Source organism: Coregonus clupeaformis, unplaced genomic scaffold (genome assembly GCF_020615455.1).
Source record: "Coregonus clupeaformis isolate EN_2021a unplaced genomic scaffold, ASM2061545v1 scaf0058, whole genome shotgun sequence".
Lineage (NCBI taxonomy): Eukaryota > Metazoa > Chordata > Actinopteri > Salmoniformes > Salmonidae > Coregonus > Coregonus clupeaformis.
The window spans coordinates 891295-902173 of NW_025533513.1; the positions used below are offsets into that span (position 1 = coordinate 891295).

General features: G+C 47.3%; 2 pseudogenes; both read left to right on the plus strand.

The window, feature by feature from the left end:
• The first annotated feature begins 1778 nt into the window (after positions 1–1778).
• LOC121549565 lies at positions 1779–4582 on the plus strand (annotated as a pseudogene).
• Positions 4319–5243, plus strand: LOC121548027 (annotated as a pseudogene).
• Positions 5244–10879: the final 5636 nt, after the last annotated feature.

Consider the following 10879-nt stretch of genomic DNA (forward strand, 5'->3'; position numbering starts at 1 on the left):
TGAGATCTAACTTTGTGAAGAAGCGCGCGCCACGTAATGACTCCGTCATCGTCGCAATCAGTGGCAGTGGGTAGCTGTATTTAACTGTAATCTGATTGAGACTACGGTAGTCAATACACGGACGCAATCCCCCATCCTTCTTCTTCACAAAGAAGAAACTTGAGGAAACCGGGGAAGTAGAAGGCCGTATGTATCCCTGTGCCAAGGACTCGGCTATGTACGTCTCCATAGCCGCTGTCTCCTCTTGAGACAGGGGATACACACGACTCCGTGGCAGGGCCGCTCCAGTTTGGAGATGTATCGCACAGTCCCCCTGTCTATGAGGAGGTAGCCGTGCTGCCCTAGATTTACTGAACGCAAGTGCTAAATCCTCATACTCAGGGGGAATGCGCAGTGCGGGCACTTGGTTCGGACTCTCTACCGAGGTCGCCCCTAAGGAAACACCTAGACATCTCCCCTACACACTGGGCAGACCACTCCATAAGAGCCCTCTGTTGCCACGCTATGGTAGGATCATGGGTGCTTAACCAGGGAAGTCCCAACACCACGGGTACGCAGGAGAATCAATCAGATAAAACTGAATGATCTCCTCGTGACCTCCCTGTGTTGTCATCGTCAGTGGTGCTGTGACCTCCTGATCAGACCCGACCCCAACGGCCGGCTGTCTAAGGTGTGGACAGGAAACGGAGTTTCTACCGGCCGAAGGGGGAATCCCTAACCTACCACAAAATGCCCGATCAATAAAGTTCCCAGCAGCGCCTGAATCTACTAGCGCCTTATGCTGGGAATGAGGTGCCACCTGTGGAAATCTCACAGGAATATTCATGTGACCAACAGAAAGCTCTGGGTAAGTGGGGCGCCTGCTTACCTGAAATGACTCCCCCAGTGCGCGGCCTGTCGTCACCTCTCCCAAGAGACCCTCCCCAGCACCTGGCCGCGGTGTGCCCTCCACGACCGCAGGTGGTGCAGGGGATGGCTCCCCTCGGGTTCCCTCTCCTCCTCTCTCTAGCGCCAGCACCCCCGATCTCCATAGGAATAGGCTCGGAGGTGCTGGAGGGCGAAATGGACGACCCCCACTCGGGACGTCCGCGGGTGGCCAGCAGGGTGTCTAGACGGATGGAAATGTCCACCAACTGGTCGAATGACAAGTTGGTGTCCCTGCAGGCCAGCTCACGACGAACGTCCTCTCGTGAGGCTACACCTGTAGTGGTCGATGAGGGCCCTCTCATTCCACCCCCGCATCCGCTGCTAGTGTCCGGAACTCCAGTGCGAACTCCTGGGCGCTCCTCTTCTCCTGTCGGAGGTGGAACAGACGCTCTCCGCCGCTTTACCTTCCGGTGGATGATCGAAGACAGTCCTGAAGCGGCGGGAAAACTCCGCGTAGGTGATGGTTGCGGCGTCTATTCCCTCCATTCGGCGTTGGCCCATTCCAACGCCTTGCCGGATAGACAGGAGATGAGGGCGGAGACGCCTCGTATCCCGAGGGCGCCGGGTGTACAGTAGCCAGGTACAGTTCCACCTGTAGCAGAAATCCCTGACACCCGGCTGCAGAACCGTCATATGCCCCCGGGAGCGAGAGCCGAATACCACTGGGTTCCGGTGCTGAGAGAGGAGGACTGGCCGTTGGTGATGGGATAGTGGGTGATGGCGTGGGCACCTCCCTAGTCACCAAACGACTCAGCTTGCTGGACACTTCGCCTATGGCGGTCTCAAGTTGCTGGAACAAGATGTCGTGAAAGCGTATCCGTTCATCCAGCAACCTGGATGTCGCCACTGCTCCTGCTGACTCCAGACAGGTGTGTTGTTCTGTCATCTTGTGAGGTGGATGTGGGGTGAAGTCAGGCGCAGGACACCGAAGCTAAGTCCAAAAGTTTAATAAAGACAGATCCCAAAAACAAGGCACGGCCTCTAAACAAAGGAGGCGGAATAATGCCCAATTACGCAAAACATGCGTAAAATACACAGAACACAAAACCCTACACGAAAACACACATGACAGGCGAAATAACAACACACAACTAATCCATACAAACACAGGGAACTAATAGGACACGTAATCATCACAAATCAGACACAGGTGCTAAGGACAGACAAAAGCAATCACACATGGAATCATCCAACGATGGCAGCTAGTACTCCGGGGACGACGAACGCCTTTGCCTGCCCGAACCAGGAGGAGGAGCAGTCTCGGCCGAAACCGTGACACAAATGCAAGAATTGTTCATGGTCAACTAAGTATTGTTTTAACCTTACTACATGCACCTATCACAAACCAACACTGTTCAAAACCATATCCAGTCTCTAAACGTGGTCTTGTTAAAGGAAACATTAACAAGATCCTCTTGCATGATGTTAATCCAGTTATGGTCCATGTGTCCTACAACATATCTGATGTTCTGTCAGCATTCCAGGCTCGTTGTAGCAGTAATGATAGAACATGCTAATGGTAGCAGACACCTACTGAGGATTTAATTTCAGATTACAAGGGCAGACTTGATGTCCAAGCCACAGACACACGTACAAGGCGTGGCTTAACCACCGGTGTGACTTGCCTCTTTGGGTGGTAACTCCGGGTTTAACACATATCAGCTGGCTAAGCATTCACAATACACTGCATGGATTTCAAATCAAGTAGTGACTGGTTTTCAGCACCTGACGCTCGGTGATGATAGTATCATCAAGGCAGTCAAGTCAGAAGCTGAGACATTATTGAAGCTTAATCATGTTTTTTGACCAAACGCGCACTGTGAAACATAATATAGCTTGTTGAACTTAGGCACAGGTCTTGTTCACAGCTGCACGGCAGGAGATATTGGATCTCGGCCTGGGTAAGGCACCACGCCATGCGCTGAATGACCTTATTGGCCTGGGTAAGGCACCACGCCATGCGCTGAATGACCTTATTGGCCTGGGTAAGGCACCACGCCATGCGCTGAATGACCTTATTGGCCTGGGTAAGGCACCACGCCATGCGCTGAATGACCTTATTGGCCTGGGTAAGGCACCACGCCATGCGCTGAATGACCTTATTGGCCTGGGTAAGGCACCACGCCATGCGCTGAATGACCTTATTGGCCTGGGTAAGGCACCACGCCATGCGCTGAATGACCTTATTGGCCTGGGTAAGGCACCACGCCATGCGCTGAATGACCTTATTGGCCTGGGTAAGGCACCACGCCATGCGCTGAATGACCTTATTGGCCTGGGTAAGGCACCACGCCATGCGCTGAATGACCTTATTGGCCTGGGTAAGGCACCACGCCATGCGCTGAATGACCTTATTGGCCTGGGTAAGGCACCACGCCATGCGCTGAATGACCTTATTGGCCTGGGTAAGGCACCACGCCATGCGCTGAATGACCTTATTGGCCTGGGTAAGGCACCACGCCATGCGCTGAATGACCTTATTGGCCTGGGTAAGGCACCACGCCATGCGCTGAATGACCTTATTGGCCTGGGTAAGGCACCACGCCATGCGCTGAATGACCTTATTGGCCTGGGTAAGGCACCACGCCATGCGCTGAATGACCTTATTGGCCTGGGTAAGGCACCACGCCATGCGCTGAATGACCTTATTGGCCTGGGTAAGGCACCACGCCATGCGCTGAATGACCTTATTGGCCTGGGTAAGGCACCACGCCATGCGCTGAATGACCTTATTGGCCTGGGTAAGGCACCACGCCATGCGCTGAATGACCTTATTGGCCTGGGTAAGGCACCACGCCATGCGCTGAATGACCTTATTGGCCTGGGTAAGGCACCACGCCATGCGCTGAATGACCTTATTGGCCTGGGTAAGGCACCACGCCATGCGCTGAATGACCTTATTGGCCTGGGTAAGGCACCACGCCATGCGCTGAATGACCTTATTGGCCTGGGTAAGGCACCACGCCATGCGCTGAATGACCTTATTGGCCTGGGTAAGGCACCACGCCATGCGCTGAATGACCTTATTGGCCTGGGTAAGGCACCACGCCATGCGCTGAATGACCTTATTGGCCTGGGTAAGGCACCACGCCATGCGCTGAATGACCTTATTGGCCTGGGTAAGGCACCACGCCATGCGCTGAATGACCTTATTGTTTCACTTGGACTAGAAAAATGGTTCAAGTCAGACAATATTCCGAATATTCAATATGTTGAACTGTTAGCCACTGTGATTATGTACAATTCTAAAGAATGTGCAATATGCTGAACTGTTAGCCACTGTGATGATGTACAATTATAAAGAATGTGCAATATGCTGAACTGTTAGCCACTGTGATGATGTGCAATTCTAAAGAATGTGCAATATGCTGAACTGTAAGCCACTGTGATGATGTACAATTCTAAAGAATGTGCAATATGCTGAACTGTAAGCCACTGTGATGATGTACAATTATAAAGAATGTGCAATATGCTGAACTGTTAGCCACTGTGATGATGTGCAATTCTAAAGAATGTGCAATATGCTGAACTGTTAGCCACTGTGATGATGTACAATTCTAAAGAATGTGTTGGTTGTATTGGTTAATATGTAACTTTCCCTTTTATTCTTCCGGACCAAGTATTTCCAAACTCAAGCTCCATTGCCCCCTTTGGGAGTGGTCGTTAAAGACCAAGTCATGAAATGGGATCACTTTACTGGCTATTTTTGTGTGAATGGTACTGATACGTTGATACGTTGTCATGAGACTTCAAGTTATGTAATTTGCAACTGTAATACATTACAATCTGTAACTTTTAACGCTACCAAACTGATGAGTGTACGATCATTGCGCGGCTATTCTGATGCTATCCAAGTATCTCATACCCAGTGGTGTGTGATAAGTGAGATGGACTATTTCTCCAACAGGGGCCTGTCCGGCTAACCTTTCTGCTTGGAAGTGACTGAAGAGTTCACAATGCGACAGCTGAATATTCTAGGCAGGGAACCCCTTGACACTGACATTAAAACCTGGTGGGAGGACACCTTCTATGAGGAGAGCACCAGGTCACTGACGGACTCCATGGCCATGGTACAGGAACTTCTGCAGGATACCAGCTACTATCTTGCACACGCCCAGGTCGAAGTCAACCTGGCCAAGAAGACAGCCATTATCCTGACCAGCGCCTCCACTGCCTCGGCCAAATACGCATACACCTGGTGGGACTGGGTGTCTCGCGCGTGCTTCTTGGCGAGCCTGCTCGTGGTAACTACAACTTTAGTACAGTGTTGCTATTTTAGACATTTGATCACCTCTCTTGAGAGTGAACAAATGTGAAGGATGAAGGCCAGCGATGAAGATGAGTCTAGCGACTTGCTGGCCCCGAGGCCCAGCGTGATGACTCAATCACGATTTATTACATTGTTTGGATGGCTGACCACCTGTGGGCTATCATAGGGGGACTGTGGCTTTCTCAGTGCCATGACCTTCCCATAGAACCCTGGGAACACTGATTGGAGAACCCTGGGAACACACCATTGGAGGTGTGAAGGCTGATGAAAACTTTTATTGACGAAATGAATGTTACTGTGTGAATTAAATGGTCATGTTTGTATTGTTTCAAGAGTTACAAACGTTGATATGTACAGTGGGGGAAAAAAGTATTTAGTCAGCCACCAATTGTGCAAGTTCTCCCACTTAAAAAGATGAGAGAGGCCTGTAATTTTCATCATAGGTACACGTCAACTATGACAGACAAAATGAGAAAAAAAAATCCAGAAAATCACATTGTAGGATTTGTAATGAATTTATTTGGAAATTATGGTGGAAAATAAGTATTTGGTCAATAACAAAAGTTTCTCAATACTTTGTTATATACCATTTGTTGGCAATGACACAGGTCAAACGTTTTCTGTAAGTCTTCACAAGGTTTTCACACACTGTTGCTGGTATTTTGGCCCATTCCTCCATGCAGATCTCCTCTAGAGCAGTGATGTTTTGGGGCTGTCGCTGGGAAACACGGACTTTCAACTCCCTCCAAAGATTGTCTATGGGGTTGAGATCTGGAGACTGGCTAGGCCACTCCAGGACCTTGAAATGATTCTTACGAAGCCACTCCTTCGTTGCCCGGGCGGTGTGTTTGGGATCTTGTCATGCTGAAAGACCCAGCCACGTTTAATCTTCAATGCCCTTGCTGATGGAAGGAGGTTTTCACTCAAAATCTCACGATACATGGCCCCATTCATTCTTTCCTTTACACGGATCAGTCGTCCTGGTCCCTTTGCAGAAAAACAGCCCCAAAGCATGATGTTTCCACCCCCATGCTTCACAGTAGGTATGGTGTTCTTTGGATGCAACTCAGCATTCTTTGTCCTCCAAACACGACGAGTTGAGTTTTTACCAAAAAGTTCTATTTTGGTTTCATCTGACCATATGACATTCTCCCAATCCTCTTCTGGATCATCCAAATGCACTCTAGCAAACTTCAGACGGGCCTGGACATGTACTGGCTTAAGCAGGGGGACACGTCTGGCACTGCAGGATTTGAGTCCCTGGCGGCGTAGTGTGTTACTGATGGTAGGCTTTGTTACTTTGGTCCCAGCTCTCTGCAGGTCATTCACTAGGTCCCCCCGTGTGGTTCTGGGATTTTTGCTCACTGTTCTTGTGATCATTTTGACCCCACGGGGTGAGATCTTGCGTGGAGCCCCAGATCGAGGGAGATTATCAGTGGTCTTGTATGTCTTCCATTTCCTAATAATTGCTCCCACAGTTGATTTCTTCAAACCAAGCTGCTTACCTATTGCAGATTCAGTCTTCCCAGCCTGGTGCAGGTCTACAATTTTGTTTCTGGTGTCCTTTGACAGCTCTTTGGTCTTGGCCATAGTGGAGTTTGGAGTGTGACTGTTTGAGGTTGTGGACAGGTGTCTTTTATACTGATAACAAGTTCAAACAGGTGTCATTAATACAGGTAACGAGTGGAGGACAGAGGAGCCTCTTAAAGAAGAAGTTACAGGTCTGTGAGAGCCAGAAATCTTGCTTGTTTGTAGGTGACCAAATACTTATTTTCCACCATAATTTGCAAATAAATTCATTAAAAATCCTACAATGTGATTTTCTGGATATTTTTTCTCAATTTGTCTGTCATAGTTGACGTGTGTCATAAGGTGCTGAAGGTGGGTGTGGTGTAGGAATCAGGCGCAGGACGCAGAGGCTCAGTTCAAAGGCTTTAGTGCTAAATACACAAACAAAAGCACAATAAGCCTGAAGGCGAAATACCAGGTGCACACAGGCGACAAAATAAACTGCGCACAAAACATGTGCAAAGAAACCACTCCAAACACTGGAGGGAAAAATGTAGCTCCAACACGTAACAGAGGCGCAATCACACACAAACACAGACACACACAACGAGAACTAAATAGAACACTAACGAGGACTAACTAGACACAGGTGTACAACATTAAGACCAAACCAAACGAACATGAAACATAGATCGGTGGCAGCTAGTACTCCGGGGACGACGACCGCCGAAGCCTGCCCGAACCAGGAGGAGGAGCAGCCTCGGCCGAAACCGTGACAACGTGTACCTATGATGAAAATTACAGGCCTCTCTCATCTTTTTAAGTGGGAGAACTTGCACAATTGGTGGCTGACTAAATACTTTTTTCCCCCACTGTATTTATTGTTACAGGGAAACTGTTATTCTGTTCGTGGGACTGTGGATAGTTCAAAGAGGAGCGACACAGGGGTACCTCTAATCATACAGTTTTGAGGTGTGGTGATTAGATTAGGGATGCTTGTGAAGTTTTCTGCCTTTTGCTTGAATGTTTCGGGCCATGCAAAGTGATGTTAATTAGACATGGGAGATAATGGTATTTGTAGCTCTCTGAAGAATAAAAGCTGGATTTAAACTTTGATAATGGAGTCACTGGTAAACCGATCTCCTGATGTACTTTTGTATGTCATAGTGGTAAATGTTCTATGCTGTTAAGAATTATTTTTATTGTGAAGATTTCTGGTATGTACCATTTGATAATTGTATTATTGCATAACTGTAATACATCTGATTACTTTTAAATGGATACGAACCATAGTCCTTATATTTCTGAGTAATATTCTTTGAATTATTATTTGTTGAATTGCCTAATGGTAAATTTGATTCACAATACACATAGCATATATGCTTGGCCTCTAACTGTGCAGCTCTGAGCTAAGGTTAACTCAATCATTTAATGCTAAGACATTGATTGCAAGATTTTAGCTTGTTGTCCCATAGCCTCTTAATAATTGCATAACGGCAAACCTAGACACCTGCATCAGAGGTTGACATGGGAGTGAAAATTAATTCCTGTCCAGTCTTGTCCTGTCATGTCATTTTTTTCCCTGTACTGTCCTGATCCCCAACAGTTCTATAACCCTGGAACTTCCTGTCCCTTCCTGATAAAAAAATAAATAACTCCCGTCAAGTCCCTTGCTCATTTTTGCGAGCAGAAATATAGGCTATTGTGTTTGTTTAGGAAGTAGCCTTTTGAAAATAATATCAATAATATGCGACTGCGGTATGTGGTTGTCTTACCTATTTTCGTTAAATGCACTGACTGTAGGCCTAAATCGATCTGGATAAGAGCATATTCTAAATTACCTAAATGTATATATCGATTAGGCTTAAGGATGAGGACAGAGACCCAGCAGGATAGCCTACAGCTAAGCACTGTGCACATATGAACATTTACAACACATTAATATTTACATCATGAACATTGAAAAATAATAACCTGAGCGTCAGTACTGCATAAATCAATCCATTTTAATTTCACTGTTCACCTCAGATGGCACGGGTTTAGTTAAATACGCGAACAATTCGGCTTGACCGTAAAGTCCCGCTCTCCGGGTGGCAGCCTATTTCATTAAACCGTCGCATTTTTTACAAGCCATTTACTACTGGAGCGAGGCTCTAGAGTGAGCCGGGAGAGGGGAAATGACCCTATTGATTTTTATTTATTTGTATAATTAAGTAAACTATATTAGGCCTAGCCTACACAGTTGTTGTTTTTACGAAATGCTCCACACATGACATATTTCACATTATAATGGAGTCAGATGGTATATCATATTATGGTCGCATTCCCCTAGTTCTCTGTCATCCTCATACGAAGTCGATTTTCACTAATTTACACTATTTCACAGCGGTTTAGATGCGGTTTAAATACATCATACACGAGAGCAAAGTAAACATAGAAACGTGAGTTTTATATAAAACACAACAATAAACTTTAAAGTTTTGTAAAGTCAGCTAGGGCCTATCAAATCATAGCCATCCGTCTGACAATGCCCGCATCATGCATCTTCATATGAAACATAAACATTACAAGCTAAGGGGATATAATAAAATTAAACGTTGTAAGGAAATAATCAAATCAATTAATATGTAATGCGTCTTACCATTTGCGCAGCTGGACGCCATGGGGAGAATAGTAATAGCTGTATTTTACCATTTGAATAGCCTGCACACCCAGTGACACTCACTTAATCATTATACATTAGGGACAGGTCGAAATTTATGGGGGGGTCATATTACATTTTTAGCTTTGAGAAGGGTTGTGTATGTTTAAAAAAAAATTGGGCACAGGGGATGGTAGTGCGTTTTGTCCCTCTTTTGCAGGTTTTACTATATAATTTCGTCCATCCTAGCCAAAGTTCCTCATCTGCGTGCATGTGCCTCCCCTATATCAAGGTGTTTTGGTACTTCCCTTATGTGCTACGCTTTTCCTTGCACTAACTTTTACTATATCACAGATCAATATAGTCTACCAGTCTGTCTATCCTACCCTCAATCCACCATTCATAGTGACAATAGTGGTAGGTGGATCGTTTGTCCAGATCTGCAATAGGCTAACTAGCAATCATACCTCACATAAAAGCATTCAAAGCGGCATCAATTTTCCATATGAATCCACAAGAACAAATAGGACTATCTGATTGTCACGGTTTCGGCCGAGGCTGCTCCTTCTCCTTGTTCGGGCAGGCTTCGGCGGTCGTCGTCTCCAGAGTACTAGCTGCCACCGTCCTATGTTTCGATGTTTGATTGGTTTTGTCTGTTTTGTTACACCTGTTCCTTGTTAGTGTTCATTATGCGTCCTATTTAGTTCTCTTGAGTTTTGTCATGTGTTGTGTGTAATTGTTTGTTGTCACGTTGTGTGCTAGTTCGTTTTCTGTTCTCTCTGTATTTTGTTTAGAGAGAGTTCCGCACTTTGTGCGCCCTTGCTTTGCACTTTACCGTGTTGCGTAAAGTTCGCTTGCCTGCCTGGTTGCCTGTTGCCGTGTTTGGCTTATTCTTTTGCCTTCACTAAAGACGTCTGTACGAAGCCTCTGTGTGTCCTGCGCATGATTCCACACCACATCTACACTCAACCCTGACAGAATTACACACCTTCCACCATGGAATCAGCAGGAGCAACCGCACCCACTGAGATTATCGAGGAGCGCCTTCGTGGACAGGAGGACAGGATTAACCAAATCGGGCACGCTCTGGATAGAGTCATGAACACCCTCCATCGATGGGAGACCAGCGGGGTACCCACGCCCCCACCTACCACACCATCACCATCGGTCAGTCCACCTGTCCAACTTCCGGAACCCAGTGGGTTTCGGCTCTCGCTCCCGAGGGCGTACGACGGCACCGCTGCCGGGTGTCAGGGGTTCCTGCTGCAAGTTGAACTCTACCTCGCCACCGTACACCCGGCGCCCTCGGGACACGAGAGCGTTTCCGCCCTCATCTCCTGTCTCACCGGCAAGGCGTTGGAGTGGGCCAACGCCGAGTGGAGGAGAATAGACGCCGCAACTATCACCTATGCGGAGTTCTCCCGCCGCTTCCGTGCAGTGTTTGACCATCCACCGGAGGGGAAGGCGGCGGGGAGCGTCTATTCTACCTCCGGCAGGGGATGAGGAGCGCTCAGGAGTTTGCACTGGAGTTC